This window comes from Panthera uncia, assembly GCF_023721935.1.
Source record: "Panthera uncia isolate 11264 chromosome A1 unlocalized genomic scaffold, Puncia_PCG_1.0 HiC_scaffold_17, whole genome shotgun sequence".
NCBI lineage: Eukaryota > Metazoa > Chordata > Mammalia > Carnivora > Felidae > Panthera > Panthera uncia.
In genome coordinates, this window is record NW_026057577.1 from 50,775,238 (window position 1) to 50,803,045 (window position 27,808).

The 27,808-nt window shown below is 39.6% G+C and overlaps 1 long non-coding RNA gene across 2 annotated transcripts in view; it reads right to left on the reverse strand.

Moving 5' to 3' along the window:
- Positions 1–815: 815 nt before the first annotated feature.
- LOC125935700 (uncharacterized) overlaps positions 816–27,808 on the reverse strand; it is a 139,511-nt gene continuing 112,518 nt past the window's right edge. For both annotated transcript variants that reach the window (XR_007461766.1, XR_007461767.1), the window contains exon 3: positions 816–1,346. This is a non-coding gene — a long non-coding RNA (uncharacterized LOC125935700). The remainder of the gene's footprint in view (positions 1,347–27,808) is intronic.

Genomic DNA, 27,808 nt, shown 5'->3' on the forward strand with positions numbered 1-27,808 from the left:
AGATAGTCTATTTCTGAGCTGGCCATAGGCTCACAAAAAAATAAAGCTGGTTTCTTCTTCAGGTAGGACTTCTCCAGAGAGACCACATGGAACCCTGCAGCTCAAAATAGTCCTGTGGCAGAGAAGGAGCACAAAGTATCTGCCAGGTCCTTACTGTCTCCTGTCTCTAGGAGTCAGCCCCCTGGGATAGTCAGGTCTCACACCACTTTTCAGCAATTTTTCCAACCTGGACATGGTAGAAAGCCAGGAGGGTGGGGTTGCTGTAATTCCTGCCCAGTAAGCATGGTGTAGTCAGACACAAGCAGGGCCCTCACGCTGGGAAGGCTAGGAGGGCTGACGGCGTTAAGAAATAGGGAAAGATGGTGGCCGATGGTTTCCACTGAGCATGTGGCACTGGCCCAGAAGGTGGGGTCACTCACATCCGGAAAGGTGCATTAACTTGGGCCTCACAGCTCCAAATGTGATGTCTGCACTGCACCACCCTTCCTCCCACACCATTATCTCGACAACCAGGTGATAGAGAATTAACCCATTCCCCCCACTGCTTCTAAGAAACAGCTACTTCTTTCCTTTGATCATCACCCTTAATTTGGGGTTCCTCCATCTGGTTTACATTTCTTCCAGAAAGCACTCGATGCCCCTATTTCCAAACACCTCTCTTTACATGAAGCTATTTCTCTCCCACCGATTTGTGTAATCCATTCTGGAAAACACACCCAGAGCCCCTGGGCTTCTGCCCCGTTCTGCTTTTCATTATTGCAATTGCAGTGTGGTTAAACCAGTAATGTCAAAACCGTGTGTGTGTGTGTGTGTGTGTGTGTGTGTGTGTGTGTGCGCGTGCGTGCGCGCACGCGCGCAGTACATTCTACTCTAAAGTTTGGTAAGAGTGGTCTTACACAGGCACACGTGGACACACACTTCTTTTCTGGATAGTGCAGTGTTTGGGCAGAAGTACAATGACATCTCTTGGAAAGGAAGAACAGAGAGGAAAAGCCTGGGTCTGAAGTATAAGCCTTCCAAATTCAAAATGGGAAATATTTCAAAACCAGTTGCATTAAACCCTTATGTGCAGGGGACAAAAACCTTATGAGGAGCGGGAAAAATTAAAAACTAGGCCACTACTAAATACAAATCTTTTTCCCACAGATAAACAGGGCTTTGAGTGCTTTATCCAAGGCCTTCTTTTGACATTTCCGGGATTCTTACATTTATATTCAATCTCATCACAAATAATCCCCAAGTGAACGCAGTATCACTTCTCGTGGTTTTTCTTCTTTCCTCTTGATTAGTTTTTCTCTTTAGACCTTTGGCTGACTGTTTTGCTACCATTACCAGGACTGAAGCTCCTAGTGGGGTTAAAAGAAAGAACCATAAGTAGCAATGCTGTGTTCTCAAGTTTTTTCACCCTGAGCAGGAAAGGACCATTTATGGATTGATCTCCCCATCAGAGAACCATGTCACCCAACCTCCCTGTTCTGCAACTTGCCACAAGATTGATGGTAAATATAATATGTATGAAAATGAAGGAGGAAAATGTATGCAAAGCTTCAGTGGTAGTGCAGGGGGCTGGAAACGATGTTGTGCAGTACATCATTTCATCTGAATTTCTCATTTTCAGGACATTGACTCTAAAATTACTACAGTCATAGTGTTTAATGTTCCTGTATTGGGATTCCAGGGTTTAAAAAAATGATTTGAAGCCAGAAAAGCAAGACTGAGTTACATGGACCTATGCTGTAGTGTGACCCCCAAAAAAATGCAAGAAAATAAGAAATGCTATAAACACACATACACACACACACACACACACACACACACACACACACACACGGACTTACAGTGACTTTAATATAATATCTAGTAGAATACCAAGAAGGTTTCCAATAAAAGAGGGAATATAACACAATAGTAAACTAATGAAGCTTAAGTTCCAAAGCTCTAGGTCAGAGGTTTTTTGTAAAGTTTGTAAAACCTAGCTATTTTAACCAAAATGGTTACAATCGCTGTCTCTCTTCACTCCAATTTTCCCCTCCATATTGGAAGGCATTAGATAAGTCATGAGCATATGGGGGATCCAGCTAAGAGAAAGCTGAGTTGAGGGTATCGTAGTTCTCAGTCATTCCTGTGTTGGTTATGTGATTGCTAGTGTCCTGGTAGAATAATGGCTTCCAGGAGTACTCAGATGGCCTCGGAGCGACATAGAGGTACAGGGTAAAAGACTTCACCTCAATATGAACATGTATTTCAGGAACATCAATTCATCATTTCATTGGACTTTCTTATCAGGGAATATGTAAACATGTGTTTCAGGACCAGGAGTGTGCTGGGTAGACCAGAGGAAACCCGGTTTGAAATAAACAGTACCAAAAGCCAGTCTATGAAAAATTCTTCTAATCTTCAGATCTACTAAAAGATCAGTAGCAAACTCAGATTTCATTGACACCTCATCAAAACAGAAGTTTTCTCCTTGATAGATATTTTTCTGAATTTGATAACAATTCTAAAAATTTATGTGATATGAGCCTAGTAAGTTGTGACACTGAAAAAAAAATTCTTTTCTATCAATAATTTTTTAACTTCACCCATGTTATTAAGAAAAATGAGCTACCTTTCTTTCCCCTCTATGAAAAGGATATTACAAAACTGGTGTCATATGAAGAGGCAAAGATTATGAAGTCAAAGAGTCTATTTTTGCTGTTTGTGCTATCAGCTTTTTCAAATTGTAATTGGCTACAATTCTTTTCTCATTCTAAATAAATTTTCTTTTATGCTTAATTTAGCATTCATGATTTCCATCCTCTTGAAGAATGGTATAAGCTCCAGGCCCCTCCAACTCTGCCCTCTGACTCAAAACGTCAGTGCTGGCTCAGATCAGGCTCCCACCCAAGCAGCTTCTAACATCCACACATACGGTGAAGTTCAGCCCCTTTCTTTACCTCCTGGGGTCCACAGGCTTCCACTTCTGCATCCCTTTGTCCCCCTGCACCTTGGCCACATCTTGTTCCTTGTCTTGCTGTGGAACCTACTCCATCTCCAAAGTCTTAAGTTCCAAAGTGCCTACCTACAAGTCAGTTTATATAAATCAAACTCACCTTTTTTTCCAATTCCTTTTACACGTACACCTACACACACACACCATGGATCATCTTAGTGTGTTGTATTCTCCTTCCTTGTCTGCCTCTTCTCTTCCCTCACCTCCTGTCCTCATCTCTACTGCTCACTCAGAATTTTCCACATTAGGTCATCCTCTCTGAATCTTGTTCTTCCTACTCCATACTTCATAGCAATCCCTCCCCAAATCAGCCTGGGTAGCTCCAATTACATTTAATAGTTATGTAATATTTCACAGTGAAGATATATCATTATAAATTCAACATTGCCCCTTTGATGTCCATTCAGTTTGTTTTCTGTTTTCTTCTGTTTGTAGCAATATGAATGATCCTGCACTAAATATTATTTCACCTATCTCTTGGTGCTGTTATATCCACAGGATTCCCAGTACTTGGGCTGTTGGTTGAAAAAGTACACACATATATATTTTTGTTAATTTCATAGATGCTGCCAGGATGCTTCCAGAAAGCGTGTAACAATTCACATTTCCATGAGTTTGAGAACTCCTTCTCCCTGCCTACTTTTCAGCCATAGATACCATTGCTCTTTTTTTAATTTTTTTTTAACGTTTATTTATTTTTGAGACAGAGACAGGCATGAACGGGGGAGGGGCAGAGAGAGAGGGAGACACAGAACCGGAAGCAGGCTCCAGTCTCTGAGCCATCAGCCCAGAGACCGACGCGGGGCTCGAACTCACGGACCGTGAGATCGTGACCTGAGCTGAAGTCGGACGCTTAACCGACTGAGCCACCCAGGTGCCCCACCATTGCTCTTTTTAACTGAAGTGCATGATACTTACTGTTACCTTCATTTTCTTTTCTGTGACTACTAGTAAATTTAAGCCTTTTTTTATTGATTAATCAACTAGGCTTTTAGATTTTGCTCTTCTGAGAGTGGCCTATTCATATTCTTGACCAAATGTTGAGGGGAGGTCATTTGTTTTTTTCTCAGTGATTCTCAACCCTACTTGTACATTATAAATAGCACCTGTTTGCTATGCTTGTGGCAAATATTCCTTCCAAATCTACCATATTTCTCCTGTGTTGTAGTTTTTACATGTTTAAATCATCTATGATGGTATATATCATGGCCTCAGGGTTTCTTGAATTGGTTTTAAAGGTCTCTTTTATTCTTTGGTTGCATATAATCTCTTAGATTACCTTCTAAAATGTTGATTATTTTATTGTTTATTGAAACCTTCAGGCCATCTGGAATTTATATTTGCTTATTTTGTGTTATAGGGTCCAACTTTATTTTTTTCTAGAGTGAAAGCAGCTATATCAACACTATCTATTAAATGAATCATTAATTTCCTACTGAAGTACCACCTTTATCATATGGTAATTTTTCATATATGCAGGATATATTCCTGATTCTCTGTTCTAGTTTACTGGCTTATTTATTTTTTGCCAATTAGTTTTTAATATAGTGGTTTTGTTGAATATACTGGTATCTAGTAAGAAAAGTATCCCCTAGCTGTTCTTTTTCATACTTTTCTTACTTTTTCTTGTGCATTTATTTTTCTATATGAAACTTGAGATGTTTTTGTTCAGTTATAAATGGCTTGAGAGTCCACTGAAATTACACTAAATTCATACAATCATTTGGGATGACTTGACATTTTAGTAAAAGGCGAAAGATGCATTCGATCTGAAGAGAAACCAGAGTGATTTAACATTTTAGGATATAATGTGTCCCCATTCAAGAATGCGGTATGTACTTGTATTTGTTCAGATTTATTTAATATTTCTTCATATGGGCCCTTTACCTTTTGTGCCAAACTTATTTCTAAATATTTTGTAATTTTTTCAAATATTTTGTAATTTTAATTATCTGGATGTCTTCTTTGGAAAAGGGTCTATTCATGTCTTCTGCCCATTTCTTAACTGGGTTGTTTGATTTTTGGGTGTTGAGTTTGATATGTTCTTTATAGATTTTGGATACTAACCCTTTATCCAAGATGTCATTTGCAAATATCTTCTCCCATTCCATAGGCTGCCTTTTAGTTTTGTTGATCGTTTCCTTCACTGTGCAAAAGCTTTTTATCTTGATGAAGTCTCAGTAGTTCATGTTTACTTTTGTTTCCCTTACCTTCAGTGACATGTCTAGTAAGAAGTTGCTCTGGCCAAGGTCAAAGAGGTTGCCGCCTGTGTTCGCCTCTAGGATTTTGATGGTTTCCTGTCTCACATTTGGAACTTTCATCCATTTTGAATTTTTTTGTGTGGGCAGTGTTAGAAAGTGATCCATTTCAGGCTTCTGCATGTCAAGGTCCAGTTTTCCCAACACCATCTGTTGAGGAGACTGTCTTTTTCCATTGGATATTCTTTCCTGCTTTGTCAAAGATGAGTGGGCTAGAAGGGCGATGGGTATTAAGGATGGCACTTGTGATAAGCACTAGGTGTTGCATATAAGTGATGAATCACTGAATTCTACTTCTGAAACCAAGACTGAACTGTATATTAACTAATTAAAATGTAAACTAAAAAATTATTTTGTAATTTTATGTCACTCCTTTGAGTGACATACTTTTCCCACTTCCATTCCTAGGTGTTATTATTAGTGCAGAGGGGGAAAAATTCATTTTCAATTATTATTGAATCCAGTCACTTTCAAAAACTGTGTTAATTCTTATGAGTTTTTACTAGAGCCTACTGAATTTTCAGTGTATACTATTAGATCATCAGCAAAAGGGAAGGAAAACAAATGTAGTGTCAACTATCAATTTTTCTAGCACCAAGTAGTTACCTGGTACTTAGCAAACACTTTGTAAGTTTTCTAAGAATGAATGAACAAATAAATTAATGAATGAACAAGTGAAATGAGTCAGAGGCGATTCATACTGAGTATTTAAGGTTCTTTCTATTGTAGCACCCCTCCAATGAACTCCTGATCTTCCTTTTGAATGCCACACCCATTTCTTTGCTAGAAACCTCATGAGTTTCCAAAAATACTAAAACAGAAGAGGAATAAGAGTGATGATCATAGGATATATGTTCTGACTATCAGAGGATCTTCCTGAGTGAGTTATAGTAGAGTTCCTCTCAGAGTCCTTGAGTTCCTCTTTTCATTTGAGCTGAGAGAAGAGACTGCACAGGGAGTCCTTGTTATTCTGACCAGGAAAGAAGCAACAAGCTGTCTTTGTACCTTAGAGTGAATTACAAGGCTTAAGGAGGCAAATTAATGCTTTTGTTGGCTGAGGGCAGGCAGCTAGCCAAAAGTTCACCTACAGAAGCATTTCAGTGAAGGGTCCAAAAACACAGACAAAAAAATACAAAGGCACCCTGGGAAGCTTTCTAAATCCAGGAAGACAGTCAGAAACAAAAGTATGCAGTAGTAATTGATGGAAAACCAAAGAGATGCCAATTTGTATACAGGCAATTGTGTTCAATTTAGTCATGATCCACATACTACCTCCATTGTTAAGGCCTCACAAATATTGCATAATGGAACTAAAAGCATGTGCTCACCTATCTAACCTCTGTACATCAACCATACTTAAGAAGGCCCAAGCCACTAGGCCTATAATCTCAACCACAGTGATTTCACCTTATGGCAGCTATTAGAATTCTAGGCATAATTTATTGCTGAGGTAATTAACCATTATCTCTGTTGCATACTTGAAACTCTAACTCAACTAAGTGTCACACTGAGTCATACTAAAAATAAATAGTCCCCAAATGCTAGAAGCTTCTGTTTTGATGTTACCAGAACATCACTTAATCCTGCAAGTGGTTTTCCAACAAACCACAATAGCTTCCCGCTCTTTTACAAAATCAAAATATCCATATACAAACTCATGAATGCACATGAAGAATCATCCACTGTAAGAAACACCTGTGTTTGCAAAAAACAGAAATGATGATCACCAGGCTGGAAAGCAGGATGCAAAGGGCTCTCCATAAATTACCAGCAAGAACACCAAGTACTAAGACAATGAGAGGAAAAGGGTATGTTCAAGCCGTGGAAATAAACACAAACTCTGGCACAGATTACAAGAGGTGGTTACCCAAAGGGTGACCAAACTGTTCTTCTAGGGAAACGAAATGTTTCTATTAGAGAGTCTCAAGGGACATCCCTTGAGAGGCAGACACAGAAGCAGCGTAGTAATTGGCTAGATAATCCCAAACACTGCCTCTGAGCTAACAGCACAAAGCCAAACGAGGAGCATTAGCTTCCACGCACACACCAGGCTGCTGGGGAAGTCAGATGCTTTGAAGCATCTCTTCACATTTTGAGTTGATGAAAGGTTTATAAAGAAAATGTATCCCTCTAAATAAGCCTAGCCCTGCAAACACACGGGTGCATCGGTGATGTGGCTCAGGTCTTTAATTTGCTTTGTGTAGCAGCTGGCACCCTGATGTTTAGCCTTTGCTTACAAGGCTAGTTCTGATTGAAGTGCTCTTGCCCTTTTCTCTGAGGATCTGCATCCTTCTCATCTATTGTGGGTCTGCCAGACTTAGAATCACTTTCTTGCCTGCCAGACCATGCTTCAATTCTTTTGATCACAATGACATAGAATTTGAAGACACTAAGAAACAGACCTCTCAAAAAGAGTCACATGACCTTAATTCCCTATCAAAGGCAATGCTAGGAAGAGCCCAGATATTACCCATGCTGCCACCTGGCCTCTGCCCACAGTGAGAATCTTCAATCATCCAAATGGTCCTGAATCCATGAGCTGGCTTCTTCATTCAACAACTGGATAGACGACAAAAGACTCTTCCCTGCAGCCCAGGATAGGGCCCCTGGAGATGACCAAAAGGGTCACTCCAGCAAACGGAAGGGGTGCCCTTTATTTTCTCAGGGGGCAGCATTGTGATTCCAGATTAACGAAAGCCAATTGCAACACCCCTCTATCTGTAGAACAACCATTCAGTCGTGTTTGCTTCCAACAATCCTGGTTTACACCTATTGCCTCTGAGTAGTTATTTAGAGTACCTCCTTGCACTCTCAAAAGTGTTCCACTTCAGAAAATAAATTATAGTGTCAACCTACTTATTTAGGATACCAAGGACAAATTCCTCCTTAGCTCATCCAAAGAAGCACATGCATCGACAAGAACAAACAGGGTGCCTAAGTCCAGGGACTTGAAGCGGCAGGCTAGAAATGGTACACATTCTCCTTCAGTGCAGATATCAAGCTTCTTTTTCTGTAAGGTTGCATATCGCTGAAGAAAAATAGCCATAATCTGGAATTCTTGTCTGTTCCCATTAAAAGAAAAATTTGTTATCTGAATGTATCATCAGGATCCCAACAGGATTTCCAAGAGGAAAGGGATGACCCTCCTGAACTAGAACAACTAGAGAGTTGATTTATGACAGTGTGGACAAAGCAGGACCACAAGGAATAGTAATGGAACCAAGCTGTCATCACCATCAGCTACAGGAAGGAGGAAGGGAGAGCATCTTGTAGAGCTGTGCCTTGAGAGGAGGAGAAGCTCCTCCTAACGTAGTTCAAATCTACCCTCTCTGATGAACCAGTCCCCACAATCTGGCCCAGAGGATGCCACCCTAAAGCCCTAGAACAAACTGCACCACACATCTGGCACATGTACATACTAACTCACCTTCTTACGCACACTTTTACGGCACAAATAGGTCCTGTCTTTTAATCTAGACCATAAAATCTGTGAAAGCAGAGACATATCTTACCCCTATATTGCAAGTTTTGCAACACCAGTGATTCTGAAATTTCTGTTTTTCCCCTACAACACATAAAATCAGTGACTTCGCACACGAGACATTCCCCAGAAGCATTCACTGGTTTATACATAATTCCCACCATGCTTCACCATTTCTCCCCCACTTGAGGAAGCACAGCAGCATATAGACGAACAAGGTCAGATTATTTTACAGAGAATCCGGAGTCCACTCTGACTCCTTAATGTAAATTATATGCAAACTCTGATGATCTGTTGCTATTAACTGCTGCCTGGCAACACATCTCACGGCGGCTCTTGTACACTGCGTGTTATAGTGACACCAGTGCGTAATATGCTTCGTGGAGAGAAGGAGAAAAGACTCACAAAGTGGAGAGAAAGTGCGGAAGAATGGGTTGTCACCATCATTTCAGACACAGGTGTACAACCACAGAAGAAACCCCAACCCCCCCAATACGCTACTGTTTGATCTTGAGAGAGATCACACAGGTACAAAACCAGCAAAATGTAGCTACAACTTGCCTTCTACACTACCAAGTCCAACCAGGAATTTTACAGATGAAGAAATCAGGATATGGAATCGTCCCGTGATCCTATAAGATACTAATCAAGGTGGCAATGGAACCCCAAACTAAATCAAAGATATCCAAGGAAAACCAACAAAACTATTTTCTTGCCTGGGAACTGATAAAGTTTTTTGTACTTACTCAATGCAGGTATTTACTGGGCGTCTGCCCGGTGGCAGGTAATGGGGGTTCACAGTACACAAAGCAAACAAACACACAAAAAACTCTGCTCTCCGATGAGGATAGCATTTTATCCAGACCAGGGAAGACTTTCTTATAAGATAATGTTTGAGCAGAGATGTAAAGGGAAGAAGGAGTCACGTGGGTCTCTACAGCAAGAGTGTCCCAGGCAGATGCAGGAAACAGAACAGCGTGTCCTTGGCATATTCCAAGTAAGAAGGCCGTTGTGACTGCCCTGAAGGGGGAACAAGGGGCAAGAGGCTGAGAGATCTGGGGGTTGGAAGCCCTTCGTGTCGTGGTTTGCATCCTACAGCAAATAAGATGGAAAATTACTGAAGAGCTTTCAACTGAAAAGGACCATAGTCTATGTTTTTTAAACTATCAGTCCAGCTAGTACGTGGAGAAGAAGAGACCTGGCAGAGCAGAGGGAGAAGCAAGGAGAGAGCTAGTATAATATCACAGGGAAGAGATGGCTGCAGTCTGGACTAGAGTGATACAGATGTGAGGCAATGAAAATTGGTCAGATGCCAAACATATTGTCACAGTACTGCTGACAGGATGTGAGGCTTGATTGGACGTGAAATGTGAGAGAAAGAAGGGACTGACAGAGGAGGCCCAGGTTTGGGGGCCAAGTAAGTGAAAGATTGAAGTAGACATCTACCAAGAAGGAAGAAAAAGAGAAGAGCAGCTTTGGAGGGGAAGGTCGAGAGTTTTTTTGAACATGCCAGTGAGATGTGCCTTTTATGAATAGAAGCGGGATGTCCTATAGGCAGCTGGACACAGAGGTGTGGAGTTCAGAAGAGATACTGGGGGTCGTCTGCAGAGAGGTGACGTTTGGAGGCATAGGACAAGATGTGAGGGCAGACAGAGAAGAGTGCCCAGGACTGAGTCCAAGTTCAAATATTGGGTTGCCCTTTCCAAACATCACATTTGCACTTTAACTTAGACTTGCTGCAGATAGTGTCTCTCATTCTCCTTCAACATCAAGTGAAGGACAATTCACTAGTGGAATGTCAATGAGCCTCTCCTTCCTGCTCAGGGAAGCAGCACTTCCTTCCAGCCTGTTCGCCAACCTCAGCAAGTAGCCGAAGGCCTTTCAGCGAAGCCACTCCAGCAAGAAGAATACTGAAGGGGTCAAAGAAACCACCCCGGAGAACAAGGAGCACTGCCACTGTGCCATGGTTGAGTGGGAGAGAGGGGGTCCCTTGCGGGCCTTTCCGAGACTTTGCTCACTGGGCCATCCCAGCATGGAGTGCACAATGAGGGGAGCAGAGGCAAGCCAAGTCAACACTTGAGCAAACTTCCTCGTGAGGGGCATATCCTGAAGAAGGAGAGTCTGATCGGCCCTGAGTAGTGATAATTATGCCCTTCATGCTATAAAAGACAATGACTGGTGCTCAACGTGGAATGCAGGGCTGAGAGCTACAGATATTCCGGGTTGAATAATTTTTTGTTGCCAAGGACAGAATGACAGCAGCAGGTCCTAACACTCAGTGGAAGGCTTTCTGGAAAAGCCCTTACAGATCATTTAATTTCACAGAGACTTTCTCTTTTTTTAAATTTTTTAATGTTTATTTTATTTTTGAGAGAGAGAGAGAGAGAGAGAGCAGGGGAGGGGCAGAGAGAGAGGGAGACACAGAATCTGAAGCAGGCTCCAGGTTCTGAGCTGTCCGCACAGAGCCCAACGCGGGGCTCGAACCCACGAACTGTGAGATCATGACCTGAGCCGAAGTCTGACACTTAACTGACTGAGCCACACAGGTGCCCCTGAGACTTTCTCTTCACTATGAATCAGAAATGGTTAAATGGACCTCCTTCGTGGAGAAAAAAAATTTTTCAGAAATAACTTAGGAAGAATTATTTTCTGAGTAAAAATAACACTACCACATTAAGTTTTAGACAGTTAAAAATAGGTAAACTCCCATTGTGATGAACTCAAGGAACTTGCCAATTATTTTAATTAACTAAATTGGTGCTAAAATTAACACATTGCTAGAAACCAGGTTCCAGGTTGAAGGATCGGGAGAAGAAAGAATGCCAACATCCAGCTTGTGCTTAACAAATCCACAGCAAAGGGAATTAAACCCAGCAGGGGGAAAAAAATGTCATGAATACAGAAACACATATATACCCCCTTTTCTCTCACTAGATTGCCGGGCTTTTGTCATATGTGGTTTTTGTAACTAATTATTTGGAACATGTAATGGGGCCCAATTAGACGACTAGTTCTGGGTAAAGAATAGGAATTACTGAAGAAAAACTGCTTCTATTGGAAGAATAAGCCTGCTAGGAGGAACTCGGCTATCTTTCCTTATTCACAAACAGGAAGCACACATTCAATGTCTCTTATTATTGGAGTGACTATAATCTAGACATTCTATCAAATTATTATTGCACATAAATGACTGAAGCCAGACCAACTAAGTCCAGTATGTAGAGCATAACACCACAACCATAAGTAAAAAATGTGAAATTAGACAGGTGTACGGGTCCATATCCTACAAATTTCCAGCTGTGTGACCTTAGGCAAGTTGCTTTGGCTCTCTGTGTCTTAGCCTCCTCTTCTATAAGATGAAAACATAACACCTATCTCATAGGGCTATGAGAATTGAATGTGAGGATAAATGTACAATACTTAGTGCATCCTGAAAGCAGCTTTTAACCATTCACATAATGAATCACCCAAAACCTGGATTTAATTTCATTGTCTAGAAAGCTTTCTTATAACAGTCTTTATTGTAATGATATTTAAATGAGAACGACAAGCAAAAGACATCTAAAATGCTAGTGCAGCTATCTAGGGGGTCCTCTGATATGCTCAGATCTCTAACAGACATTTAAGAACCAAGAAGGATAATTGCCCTATCCTTAAGGGCAAGAAGGATACAAAACCAGAGCGAACTGTTTTTAGTAGCATTAACCAACTTCTTGGCACGATAACATGTGAAATGAACTGAGGTTTGCAAAGAAAAAGTGACAAAGACAACAAAAATAATTTTTAAGGTTATCTTGTTGAGGAAAAAGCAAATAATATTGATGAAATGCTCCAAGACATCTCTGATATTCTAATGAAAACTTGCAACTTGACATTTCAAAAATGGAATGATTCTTAAGAACAAAAAACAAAAATGGAAAAATCAGTCCAATGGCAGAGTTTGGACAAATTTGTCCTCAATGTCCTGGGGGAGAGTGAGGCCCTTCTGTCCTAAAAATACTGACAACACGGGTTCCCTTACCCATATTCCAGCAAAGAAAAACTGCTGGCTGCTGGGAAATCCATGCATGTTAGGCCAAAGGATTAATGTATTATGATGCATGTAACCAAGATGTGAGAATTTTGAGGTCAGTGTTTAAGAAAATTATATTGGAGAATCAATCCATTCATTATTTTGAGATGAAGTATGCATTTATTATGGCTGCTAGATTTAGAAAATAAAAATAAAGAGCATTCAATTAAATTTAAATTTCAGCTAAACAGGGAATAATTTTTAGCATAAGTATGTCCCATGCAATAGCTGGCAACCCTAATGTTGGGCTATCAGTAACTTGTCACTGTAGCAGAACCTCATGCTAGAAAGGGAGTGACTCCCTTCAATTTTGGCAAAGAGCCCAAGTTTTGTGTGGCATTTTTCTTCTTATTTCTGAGGAAGGCATTCATCATGGATCACCGTCACTGATCTAGTCTATTCCAGTGGTTCTCCAACACACACACACACACACACACACACACACACACACACACACACACGTCTTTAGAAAGCAACTTCTGATATGGAATCCTGACACATAACACAGATTTCTTTTTCTGAAAGGAGGATAATGTCCTTTGGTTGAACAGTTGGGGATAAGATGGAGGAAGATGGAGGGTCTACATCTCTGCCCACTTGGCTTATCCACCATCTTTGCCCTCACAGTGGCCCCAAAGAATCTCCTCGGCACAATCAGACTCTAGGGAACAAATATAGAACATCAAGCAATTGGTCAGTCCACCAAGTCTTATTGAAAACTGAATGTCCAGGGGCACCGGGGTGGCTCAGTTGGTTAAGCATCTAACTCTTGGTTTCACCTCAGGTCATAATATCACAGTTCGTGGGTTTGAGCCCCACATTGGGTTCTGCTTGGAATTCTGTCTCTCTCTGCCCCTCCCTTGCGCTCTCTGTCAAAATAAATAAATAAAACATTAAAAAATATATATCTTTAAAAGTAAATAAAACTGAATGCCCAACAGAAGACATGAATAGACACTTTTCTAAAGAAGACATCTAGATGGCCAACATGAAGAGAGTCTCAACGTCGCTCCTCATCAGGGAAATACAAATCAAAGCCACACTGAGATACCACCTCACACCTGTCAGAGTGACTAAAATGACCAAATCAGGAGACTATAGATGCTGGTGAGGATGTGGAGAAACAGGAACCCTCTGGCACTGTTGGTGGGAATGCAAACTGGTGCAGCCACTCTGGAAAACAGTGCAGAGGTTCCTCAAAAAATTAAAAATAGGGGCGCCTGGGTGGCTCAGTTGGTTAAGCGTCTGACTTCAGCTCAGGTCACGATCTCGCGGTCCGCGAGTTCGAGACCCGCGTCGGGCTCTGGGCTGATGGCTCAGAGCCTGGAGCCTGCTTCCGATTCTGTGTCTCCCTCTCTCTCTGCCCCTCCCCCGTTCATGCTGTGTCTCTCTCTGTCTCAAAAATAAATAAACGTTAAAAAAAAAAATTAAAAATAGATCTACCCTATGACCCAGCAATAGCACTACTAGGAATTTACCCAAGGGATACAGGATTGCTGATGCACAGGGGCATTACACCCCAGTGTTTATAGCAGCACTTTCAACAATAGCCAAATTATGGAAAGAGCCTAAATGTCCATCAAGTGACAAATGGATAAAGAAGATGTGGCTTATATATATAATGGAATACTACTTGGCAATGAGAAAGAATGAAATCTGGCCATTTTTAGCAACGTGGATGGAACTGGAGGGCATTATGCTGAGTGAAATAAGTCAGGCAGAGAAAGACAGATACCATATGTTTCACTCGTATGTGGATCCTGAGAAACTTAACAAAGACCATGGGGGAGGGGGAGGGGAGAAAAAGTTACAGAGAGGGAGGAAGGCAAACCATAAGAGACTCTTGGATACTAAGAACAAACTGAAGGTTGATGGGTGGTGGGAGAGTAGGCAAAGTGAGTGATGGGCATTGAGGACAGCACCTGTTGGGATGAGCACTCGGTGTTGTATGGAAACCAATTTGACAATAAATTATATTTAATATAAAAACAAACCGAATGCCCAAATGAACTTAATGTAGGCCTTATCTGTATATCTCCTTTTCCATGCCAGGGTTACTCCTCACTGCAGACAATATCATCAAACCCCCACAAGAGAAACACTGGAGTCCTGTTTGACTCATTTTAATCCTCCTTTTGCCATAACCAATCTGTTGCCACTGCCTGCTGTTTTTATTTTACAACTATGCCTTTGACATGAAATAAGCAGCTAAAAAGAGACAAACTCACTTCTACCATTTATCTAATCCACCTAATAGCAATAATCCAGGACGTGAAATAAACTTCCAAATGCTAAAATCTCCAGTTACCACCTAGATATTTGCTATCACATAGACATAGCTAACACTCTTCCCACTTCAGCCTTTTCTCTTGGGGGTGGTTTAGAAAAATGTTCTCACCATAGGGGACAAGAAATACTGCGTCATGCTGAAGTCTTTTCCGTCAGTCACTCCTGTGACCATTTGCAAGGGTGGCATGCCATCCCCTGCAGACCTACCTCCATCTGGTATGTGAGGAATGTCTTTGGACATACTTTTCATGTCTACGCAAATCCTCATTATTCTTACCCACCACAGGGCACCTTTAATGGACTTCCCCTGACCCCTGTCTGGGAGTAATCACTCATTATGATTTTATCTCAACCCATTCTCTACAAAAGACCATATGTTTTGGAAGAAGCACCACAGAGGCGTTCCCAGAGCACATGGAGGGCATCCATGACCAGCTTAAAAAGCCAACTTCAGGGGTACCAGGGTGGCTCAGTCAGTAGAGCATACAACTCTTGGTCTCAGAGTTGTAAGTTCAAGCCCCCTGTTGGATATAGAAGTTGTTTAAAAATAAAACCTTAAAAAAAAAAAAAGCCAACATCAAACCATCTGTAGAAGGTTATCTTTCACCTATAGATATGTGCCTGTTCATTTTGCTCATTAAAATTTCTCACATACATGGGGCACCTAGGTGGCTCAGTTAGTTGAGCATCTGACTTCAGCTCAGGTCATGATCTCGCGGTTCATGAGTTGAGCCGCACATCAGTCAGCCTGCCAGCACAAAGCCCACTTCAGATCCTCTGTCCCCCTCTCTCTGCCCCTTCCCCACTTGCATGATTCCCCCAAAACACATTTTTAAAACACACAACAAAAAGTTCTCACATACAAAATAAGCTCCTAAATGTAATGTGCTAAATCGACAAAACATTGCTGAGACCAATTTCAAAAGACCTAATTAAAACCGTATTCATGAGTTGGAAGACTCAATAATGTTAAGATGCTAATTCTCTTCTAATTGATCTAGAGAGTCAATGCAACTCCAATCAAAAAAACAAGAAATTAGCCAACTGAGCTCAAAATTTATATGAAAATACAAAGGAGAAGAGCCGAAACAACTGTGACCAAAAACAAAAACAAAAACAAAAAAACAAAAAAACAAAGTTGGAGGACTAACTGCACTTCATTTCAAAACTATTGTAAAGTCATAATAATCAAGATACTGTGATATTGGTATAAAGGTAGACAAGCAGATCAATGAAACAGAATAAAGATTCTAGGAATGGATTTATACATACAAGGATTTTTGAAAAATATGAAAAGGCAATTCAGAGGAAAAAGAATAGTCTTTACAACAAATGGTGCTGAAACCATTATATTGCCATATGCAAAGCGTAAGGAGGAGGAGAATGGGGTAAAACTTTAATCCATGCTTCACACTTATACAATAATTAACTCAGAATGGTTCATAGACCTAAAACTATATGAAACTAAGCTCAAAACTATAAAACTTTTAGAAGAAACTGTGATAAAAATCTTTGAGGTCTTAGGTTAGATAAATATTTCTTAGGTACAACATCAAAAGCCTAATCACAAAAGAAAAAAATCAATAAATGGAACTTCCTCAAAATTAAAGACATCTGCTCTTTGAAATGCATTCTAAGGGTAACTAAAAGGCTACAGACAGAAAGAAAATATTTATAAACCAAATATCTGATAAAGAACTTAAATCCAGAATATATAAAGAACTCTTAAAATCAATAAGAATAAAAGTAACTCAGTACAAAATGGTCAAAAGATTTGAGCAGACACTTCATCGAAGAGGAGATATGAATGCCAAATAAGTACCTGAAAAGATGTTCAACATCATTAATCATTAAGGAGTCTGTAAAGTCCTAGAGAACCAGGGATCCACCTGCTTAATCACTTTTTCCAGCCTTCTTACCGTGGTCGGCTGTGGCACTACTCTGCGGAACATGCAAGTATCCTTCACCACTCTACCCCTACCCCCACCCCTCCACACTCTTCCTGCTTCATGTCCCAGTGTTATCAAACTACGTAAAGTGCCTGACGCCAGGTCCCTAGCACACCATCCTCCTTCATTGCCCTGACCGCTACCCTCGCCTAAAACAGAGGTTGGCAAGCTTTTTCTGTTAAGGGCCAAATAGTAAATACTTTAGGCTTTGGGGGGCCACATGGTCTCTGTCACAACTACTCTATTTCTGCCATTATAGCACAAACGCGAAGACCACATATAAATGAATGAGTGTGGCTATGTTCCAATAAATCTTTATTGCAAAAAACTGGCAACAGACCAGATTTGGTCTGCAGGCCAAAGCCGGATCTAAAGAATCCTCCCTTCCAACCTCCATCTTGCTAGCTCCTGGCTCTCCTACAAGACTCAGCCCAGGTTATTTTCCTGAGAGTGCTTTCTCCTGTTCCAGGTTTGGACCCCCATAGCATATATACCGAACGTATTTTATAGGGACAGGAAAATCTTCTTCTCTGAGCCTGATGCTTCCTTCCATGTAAAGGAGTTCTGCTACCCTAACAGGGCTGGCTTCTCTCTACTCCCACTTCCTCCTTCATGGGAGATGGAGCAGCTTAGAGTAGGAGCAGGGAGTTAAATGCCCACAAAGAACACATAATTCCTCCTGCTTTCCTCAATGCCATAAGGGGCACACTGTCAACTACTTGAAAGTCCTGTCCATCCAGCGCTGCCTCTGCCCGGGTGCACAAATCTGTCTCATTCGAGAGTTCTCCATTATCAGTTTAATCAGTAACAACAGTAATATTTTCATCTCTATCCTCCTTCTGGATTATCTCTTAATTGCTTCAGAGCCCTAGAGGAAAATGAGGAAGCTATTCATTAGGCCCCCACTAAACCCTGACATACACAGCTAGCCATAGCACTCGGCATGTTGCGTAGAAATGTTCTTTGTATAACTTCCTTTCGCTTTGGTCAGTGATTCTCAGAGTAGACCTCGGTCCTTTAGAGAGCCCTTCCAATTGTCCTCCACATACTCAGAAATGCAAGTCTTTCTTTCAGACTGAGAGCAAATGACACACTTTCCATTAGCTTTTACTTTTGCCTACAACCGAATGTTACTCACTAATAACCTCCGAAGTGAATTAGCAGTACTTTCTAAGTCCAGTGTATGAAGAGAGTTTACTGAATTCAGTGTTCTGTTAAGTCTGGCAGCCACTCTTTTGGAAATACTGCAAAACTTTCATTGGGCATGAACATACAAGACAGAATTTCAATAGTTTTCAGGAAAGACAATTTGTGAATATTGTATCAGTGATGCTATCTTCAATCGGTCATGGTTTTCAACCCCAGCTATCCAGTTTTTGCTTTTACTTCATAAATGATTGTTAGTGTAGTATCTTTCTCAGTGTAGTTTATTACGCGTCATTTGGGTAACCTTCCAGTGTATAGTAATGCATATTTTTTCACCGGGAGGAAAAGGATAGGGTAAAGCAGGCACTGAGAATACAGGCTCTAAAGTCAGATTGCCTAGTTTGTATCTTCATATCACCACATACCAACTGTGTGACTTTGGGTAAGTTATTCAACCTCTTGTGCATCAGTGTCTTCACCATTAAAATGTGGAATAGTATCGGGGCACCTGGGTGGCTCAGTCGGTTAAGGGTCCAACTTCGGCTCAGGTCATGATCTCACAGCTCCTGAGTTTGAGCCCCGCGTCATGCTCTGTGCTGACAGCTCGGAACCTGAAGCCTGCTTCAGATTCTGTGTCTCCCTCTCTCTCTGCCCCTCCCCTGCTCACGTTCTGTCTCTCTGTCTCTCTCTCAAAAATAAACATTAAAAAAATTTTTAATAAAAAAATAATTTTAAAAATAAATAAATTATAAAATAAAATGTGGAACAGTACCTATATCACAGTGACCTGGGAAGATTAAATGAGATAATCCATGTAAAGTACTTAGACCACAAAATTAGCTATTATTGTTATTATTACTATTACTATTATATTATTAGTATGCACATGAACAGGATCTTTGGCCTCTAATTTTCCAATAACCAGGCTTTAAGCTATGGGTAAATGCAATTCAAATACAAATCATCCATAAATTTGTGGCTAATGCAGATGTTCTTGGTAATTCTCCCCAAAACTTATTCACATTGTATGTTTCAATGGCGATGTTTTATAGCTCATATTTATTGGTTTGGTATCTATTGTCTATCTTCTCCACTGGAACCTAAACCTCCTAAGGGAAGATACCTCTCCTTATCTGTGAGTTCTCAAATATAGCCTCAATGCCTAGAACATGCCTGGCACATGATGGGCTCTCAATAATTTTTTTAGTGAATATGCTATGTACTGGTACTAAATAACCTGAAGCATAATGTTGAGTTTGGTGGGATAAAATTATTAGATTATCAACTTTTTGGTACTGTCTTATACCTTAAATCCACATGTTGGAGCACCTGGGTGGCTCAGTCGGTTAAGCATCCAACTTCGGCTTAGGTCATGATCTCACGGTTCGTGAGTTCAAGCTCTGCATCAGGCTCTGTTCAGACAGCTCAGAGCCTGGAGCCTGCTTTGGATCTGTGTCTCCTTTCTCTCTGAGCCCGCTCCCCTCCCCCCAACCCGTGACTGTGCTCTCTCGCTGTCTCTCAAAAAAAAAAAAATGTTAAAAAAATAATACAATAAAATCTTAAAAAAAAAACACGTGTAAACTCACACTGTCATTGTATTAAGTAAATAATGGTGATCTCTATATATCCTAATTTAATTCTTTGTTATCACTGAATTATTTTCCACTGAGAATACATAGGACAGGTGACTATGGGTCTTTGCAAGTCCTGAGTGAGCCACAGCCAAATAAAGTACTGTATTTTTTAATTCAACAACTCAAAAAATATTTTCAATGACCCAGCAGTTCCAGTTCTGTGCACATGCCTCAAAGAAAAGTCAATCAAAAGACATGTACAAGAAGGTGGGGGATAGGCAGTAAGTAGGGCATTTGTTGGGATGAGCACTGGGTGTTATATGTAAGTGATGAATCACTAAATTTGACTCCTGAAAGTATAAGAATGTTCACAATAGCTTTGTTTCTAACAGCGAAAAATTGGGCACAATCCAAATCCCCATCGTAGAGGAATAAATAAATGGTGGAATAGTTATGCCACAGAATACCGCAGAGCAATAAAAAGAACAAACTACTTTTACATACTCTGACATGCAGCAACATAGACAAATCTCACAGACATAAAGAGGAGCATAAACAGCCAGACAAAAAGATAACATCTTGTATGATTCCATTTATATGAAGATTCAACTTATATGGATTTATGTGAAGTATATGAACTACAGACAAAACTGATCTGTGGATACAGAAGTCAAAATAGTGGTTATCTCTGTTGGAAAAACGTGAGAGGGCAAAAGAGAGCCTTCTAGCATATGGGAAATGCTCTATAATTAATTTGGGTGATAGTTGACAGCTGAGTGTTCCATGAGTATGTGTATAAATTCATCGAGTTGTACATGTAAGATCTATGCAGTTGACAGAATATATGTTATACAATATGCATAGTTTTGAAGAGAGAATTATTTCTGCATGTCTGACATTTGGCTGGGCCCTAGAGATACACTGATGATCAAAACAGGCATGTCTTTCCCCTTAGCATGGTATACCTCTGGCGCTAGTTCAGTATCTATGCTCAGTAAATGGTCGGTGACCTGAACTGCGCACTTTTTTTCTTTTTACACACTAACCACTTAAACTTTTTAAAAATTGCTATTGCTGATGCTAATGGCGACAGTGGTACTTCATATTTCTTTGACAAGCATGTCTTGCTTCATTTTAGACTTTTTCAATCCGAGGTCATCAGGACTCCTCATTATGGAAAAATCCCAGAATGTTCTCCTCCCTCCAGCAAAAGCGCTACGTGCGCTTTCATCCTGCAGATTTCAGAATTGATTCTCTGTGCTGCTAGCATTGTCCGTATCCCACGGAGCCGTGCGCTAAAATCCAGAGCAGTGAACACACCTATGAAAAATGATGCTTTCGAGCCTGCCCCATGGTGCAGTAAATTTGAAAGTACTCTTAATAATAATAAGGATCAACATTGACTTTAATGGTCCTCAAATCCATCACGTAATTTCATTAGCCACCCAGCACAGATGCGAGCAGGGGTGATGTCATACTTTTTCCCCTTGCTCTGAAACCTGAGTCAGGCGCCAGAGATGGAAACCAGTTTTACAGACTCTAATCGGATTAAAGCTTCTGGCAGCCACTGATCAATATATGGTAGCTGGAGGAATCCCAAAATGTGCAAAGCCCTCGCAAACCCCTTCAGAGCCATGGCCTCCCTCAGGCAGAAGGGAGGTTTAGGTTGTCGCCTAGTATAAGGGGGGAAAGTCAAGATGGTGTGTCCTAAGGCACTGTGTGATTTTCAGTTTTCCCTAGAACCTAGGTCCACACAGTCTAGAGATGTCATCACTTAGGCAACAGCCTCAACTATTGCTCTCTGATCTTACCCAAAGGGAATCTCTACTCATACGCCCATCATTTAGAAAACCAGCAATACAAATCACAGGCTTTGGAGTCAGGTGCAGCTTGATACAAAACCTAGCTCCGCCATTGGCTAGTTAACCCCGAGAGAGCAACCTTACCTGTTTGAGCCTCAAGTTCCTCATCTACAGAGTGGAGATAATAACGCCTATCTCATGGAGGTGTAGCGAGAATAAAAGGCCCATGTGTATAAAAAGCTTAGGACAGTCCCTGGGCCTGTGGACTTACTCGATAAATGAGAGCTAATATTGAAAAGAAAGGAGCATCCATGACTAATTTCGTTAATCTATAAATTATCATTATAATTCAAAAAAAAACCTGAAATGCCCCCTCATATTCAGAGAAGAGAATTTTTTTTGCCTTTGTCATTTTACTTTACCTTGACTTTCCCATCTCTCAAACTTAGCACAAGCAAAGAGCCAGTGGCGAGATGTGCTTATAACCTCCAGGTTGCTTTAACAAGAACTTCAATAACGTAGCAAAATACAATGACCTCATCATTTCAATGTTGCAGCAGTAAAAATCAATGCTACTTAAAAAGCCTGACAATCAATCAAGGTCTAGCCAGATATCTTTGGAAGTCAAACAGGCCCGTATAAAAAAAACTGGTTCACCTAGGGATCTCATTAAAGCTCTGCAGCAGTATTTCCCTGATGTAAGCTGGGAGTTTTCATTTGGGTTGCCTTTTTTTTCAACTATGAAATCCCTGTGAGATCAGGGCTATATGTCTCCCCAGCAGCTGGCTCAGGAGCACTTTTATTAGTTGGATGTCCTCACTTGCATTACCAATGCAGTCACTTATATGTCAGTGTCACTCCAACCATCAGCGGTAACTCAGACAGTCTCCTACCGAAAGCACATGCTGCTTTGTCCAGAGCAAGCTCTTGAAAGAGGTCTAAACACACTTTATTCTTTTTTGTAACGTTTATTTTTTTTGGAGAGAGGGAGAGAGAGCACGAGCAGGGGAGGGGCAGAGAGAGAGGGAGACAGAAGATCCGAAGTGGGCACTGTGCTGTCAGCACAGAGCCTGATGCGGGGCTCCAACCCACACACCATGAGATCATGACCTGAGCCAAAGTTGGACACTTAACCAACTGAGCCACCCAGGTGCCTCAACACACTTTATTCTTATTGCATTGTACACAGTAGTGTAGAATCTATAGAAGGCATAACCTTAAGAGAAGACATTTGTGTCCTATGGGCCTTTTTCTAAAACCTCATAATTCATATGTTAATGTAAAATAACTTGCGCTCTTCTGAGCTCAGGTCATTTTAAGAAATAGCACCTGGTGCAGCCACTCTGGAAAACAGTATGGAGGTTCCTCAAAAAAATTAAAAATAGAACCACGACCCAGCAATTGCACTACTAGGTATTTATCCGAGGGATACAGATGTGCTTTTTTGAAGGGACATATGCACCCCAATGTTTATAGCAGCACTATCAACAATTGCCAAAGTATGGAAAGAGCCCAAATGTCCATCAATGAATGAATGGATAGATAAGATGTGATACACACACATACACATACACACACACACACACACACACACACACACACACAAAATGGAGTATTACTCAGCAATCAAAAAGAATGAAATCTTGCCATTTGCAACTATGTGGATGGAACTAGAAGGAATTACGCTAAGCGAAATTAATCAGAGAAAGACCAATATCATATGATTTCACTCATATGAGGACTTTAAGAGACAAAACAGATGAACATAAGGGAAAGGAAACAAAAATAATATAAAAACAGGGAGGGGGACAAAACAGAAGAGACTCATAAATATGGAGAACAAACTGAGGGTTCCTGGAGGGGTTGTGGGAGGGGGGATGGACTAAATGGGTAAGGGGCACTAAGGAATCTACTCCTGAAATCATTGTTGCACTATATGCTAACTAATTTGGATGTAAATTTTAAAAAATAAAATTAAAAAAGATAATAGTAATAAAAACAATAGCACCTACTATGGACCAGGCATCTTTGTAGGAACTGGAGATACAAAGATGGATAAAGCACAAGCCTTCTCTTTTCCAAGATCTTGTGAGACCAGCTAGAACAGATCCCACTAACTCCAGACCTAGGCCCTGAAAAAAGACAAACAGGATGTGGCACATACCACTATTCTTTCCTCTAACAGGGAAAAAACTACCAGTCTCTGGATTATCCATTCTAGAACAATCAACGTAGAGTGGAAACTTAAGCTAGAATGAAAACTGGATGAACCAGAATCAGAAGCCCCACTGTTCCCAGTGGCATTGGCAGCCTGTTCATTTAGAAACTCAGGAAAAGTCAATTCAGGACCCAATTCTTAGCATGCTCCATATCCCATGCATAGATGGTGGAAAAGGGAATAAGTTTATACATTATAAATAATTTATTCTTTAATCCCTCAGGAGCACTCCCTAATTTCTTTATTTAGTCTCCCTATCTGTAAGTAAAATAATACATCATGGGGTTGTTGAGAGAGTTAAATGAAGATAGGGAGGGAGGGAGGGAGGGAGGGAGAGAGAGAGAGAGAGAGGCAGGCCCCTGGCTTATATTACATACTCACTAAATAATACCTATAAGAAAACTCAGTTCTGAGATCCATACTAAAAGAGTGTGACCACGGACGCTATGCCCTCCAGCTACTTTCTGTTTTTTCCTACTTCGAAGCAGCAGAAGCGGACATTTTTCCAGCTACACCAGCCTCGAAAGACCTGAACTCAGCTACTAGCCCTAGAAGCCCCTGGTACAACAATCCAAACTTGACAAGAAATCTAGAAACATATCCAACAATAAACATAAAGATGACAGGAATATCAGGAATCCCAACAATTATAAATAGATTAAGTTCCCTGATTAAAAGATAACAACTTGCAGACTGATTACAAATAAAAGCAAGATCCAACTGTATGCTCTTTACAAGAGATATATCTAATACAAGTAATATTACAAAGTAATACAAAGGTTAAAAATATGCAGAGCCCAGAAAGCACTATAGTAATATTAACACCAGTTCATACAGAATTCAAGACAAAAAGCTCTACATGGGGCAAAGAAAGTTGTTTCATATCAATAAATAATAGAATCATCAAAATATATAGCAGCCATGAAGCTTTTCACTCTCAATATCATATTGAGTATCATAGTATCATAGGAGATACATAAAAAGTAAGAGAGGGGTGCCTGAGTGGCTTAGTTGGTTAAGCGTCTGACTCTTGATTTTGACTCAGGTCATGATCTCAGGGTCCTGAAATAGAGTCCCCACCCCATTGGGCTCCTAGCTGAGCCTGGAGCTTGCTTGAGATTTTGTCTCCCTCTCCCTCTGCTCCTCCCCCACCTGCTCACTCGCTCTCTAGCTCTCTCTCTCTCTTTCTTAAAAAAAAAAAAAAGAGTAATAGAGTGCTCACAATATGTCAGGCACAGTTCTAAGCTCTTTATACGTAGTATACATAGAATCTTCCCAAGAGCCCTGTAAAGTAGGTGATGTGATTTTACAGTGATGGCAACTTGTCAATGTCAGCTTGTGAGGGTGGGGATGATATTCAAACCAGGCAGATGAACCAGCACCAGGGCTCTTAACTTTTTCACTATATTTCCTCCAAAAATTAAAAAGAAGTGTTAGAAATGGGGAGTGGGGGGAAAGTCAAACCCAAAGGTATAGTGGGAAAGGTTAACAAAGCTTTCCCAAAATGTGTCATGTCAAGATGACAAACAAATATAGAAAGATGTAAATAATACATATTATAAGCCTGACTTCATAGAAAATCATGATATCTCTAGAAGGGGAGAGGTCACATTATTTTCAAACGTCCATGTAACATTTATTTAAAATATAGAGACGAAGGTCATTTAAGAAGTCATAATAAAACGTCTCAATAAGTTTCGAAAAGAAAATCTCTTATAGGACCCACTCACTCATTAAAATGTCATTAAATCTAAAACCTCACTCTTCCAAATAAATCTTGTGTCAAAGAGTAAATAAAAACTTAATTTATAAATTACTTGGAAACTAACATACGTTGAACACTACATGGAAAACTCTATGGGATGTAGCCAAACCTTACTCAGGAGAAAATTATATCCTTAAATAAATTTTTTCCTAAAACAAGAAATGTCTAGAATAAATATTTTTGAAACATTAGACTCAGAAACAGCAAAAGAAAAACAAAATAAACAAAGAAAACCGATGAATTAGAAACTTTATAACAACTAGAATTGTCAAGTAAAACTAAGACTAGTTCTTTTTTAAAAAGCATTAGGAGATGTTTGACAAAAAAAGTTTGAGAACACATATACAACATCAGCAATGAAAAATTAAATGTAACTACACATAGGGAAGAGACTATTTTTAATAAAATAATGCTATGTAAAAACTTATACCAATAAGGTGGCAGCTAACAAAAGATAAACAATTTTCTAAGAAACTACTTGAATTACTTTTAAAGAACAGAAATTCAAAGAATTTAGGAAACCCAACTCTACAAAATGTTCCAAATGTTGGCTTTATCAGAAAGTTCTATAAAGCTTTCAAGAACCCCATTTCACGAGGCTAGTATAAGTGATATAAAAAATGACTGAGATAATGGAAAAAAGTAAACCAAAAGTCAAATTCACTTATGAATATATGTATATTCATATATACATACACACATATATACATACCTACACACACATACACACACACCTAAAAATAGTATTAACAAATAGACCCAACAACACAATACAAAAACAACATGGAATCTCTAACCAGCATTTATTTTAGGAATTCAAGGATAGATCAACATTAGAAAACGTATCAATCTCATTCATTAGATTAATAGACTTAAATAAAAGACAAAATTATCATTTTAATAAATACAGAAAATATAGTCGATAAAATTCTTTATTCATTTCAGGTTAAACCCATGGGTAAACTAAGAATAGAAGGAAACTTATGTAATATAATACAGAACATTTTTTTTAATCTATAACAGCCTTTCAAACAGTCAATATTATCTGTAAATAAATTTTGAGTGACTGTTTTCTATTAAAAAGAAACTAAAGGTACCTGACAGTTAATACAATGAGTAAGCCTTTATATTAGATCCTTGGTTTAAAAACAATTTTAAATAAAGGCAGTGATAAAATATATTTTGGGAAGAAAATATGTAACATGTAGAGCAGTAAAAACATTAGTATCTCTATCTGCTGAAGATAAATAAGTTAAAAATAAGACAAGTATTCTTACCTTCCGCCAAAATAAGTAAAGACTCATGAACAGGGCAATTTCAAAAGAAGAAACACAAATTGCCAAAAAACATATGAAAAGGTATTCAACCCAATTAGCAATCAAGGAAACATAAATGAAAATAACAATGGTATATGACATTCCACCTTAAGATTAGCAAAGATTAAATGAAATAATAATATTCAAAGTTGGTGAAAGCATGAATACTCTACTGGTGAAGCATAAATTTGTTCAACTCTTTGGAAGTAATGAATTAGACAATATACACCAGTAAGTAGTCCTGTTGAACTAGCTGTTAAACTTATAGAATCTGCCCAAAAGAAATAAATAAATGGACAAAAATTAATGTACCTGATTTCTTTTTGCAGCATAACCTATTAAAAAATTTAATGACATTTAATGACCAATTACATAACTTGTACTATAACCATATAACTTCATACTCTTTATTTTAAGTTTATTTTTATTTATTTTGAGACTGAGATAGAGAGCAAGCAGGGGAGGAACAAAAAGAGAGGAAGAGAGAATCCCAAGCAGGCTCCTTACTCTCAGGGCAGAGCCTGACGTGAGGCTCAGACTCACGAACCCTGAGATCATAATCCGAGCCGAAGTCAAGAGTCAGATGCTTAATCAACTGAGCCACCCAAGTTCCCCAATAACTGCACAATCTTAAACAGTGGAAAAAGAACAAGGAAATCTAAATGTATTAGTATAAGAAGATACCTGTGAAATAGTTTACATTAAGAAATTTTATAGAAAATTAAGTCTATTTTATTTACTTAAATTATATATATGCTTATAGATGCACAGAAAACTTCTAGAAAGGTTTACAACAAATTATAACAATGGTTATGTCTATGGTGTTGAATTAAGGAGACTTTTGCTTTCAGAATCATAATCAGAATAATAATAATAATAATAATAATAATAATACCAGTGCACCTAGGGGAGAAAGAGGGATATTTCACTGTCTCAGTGAAGGACA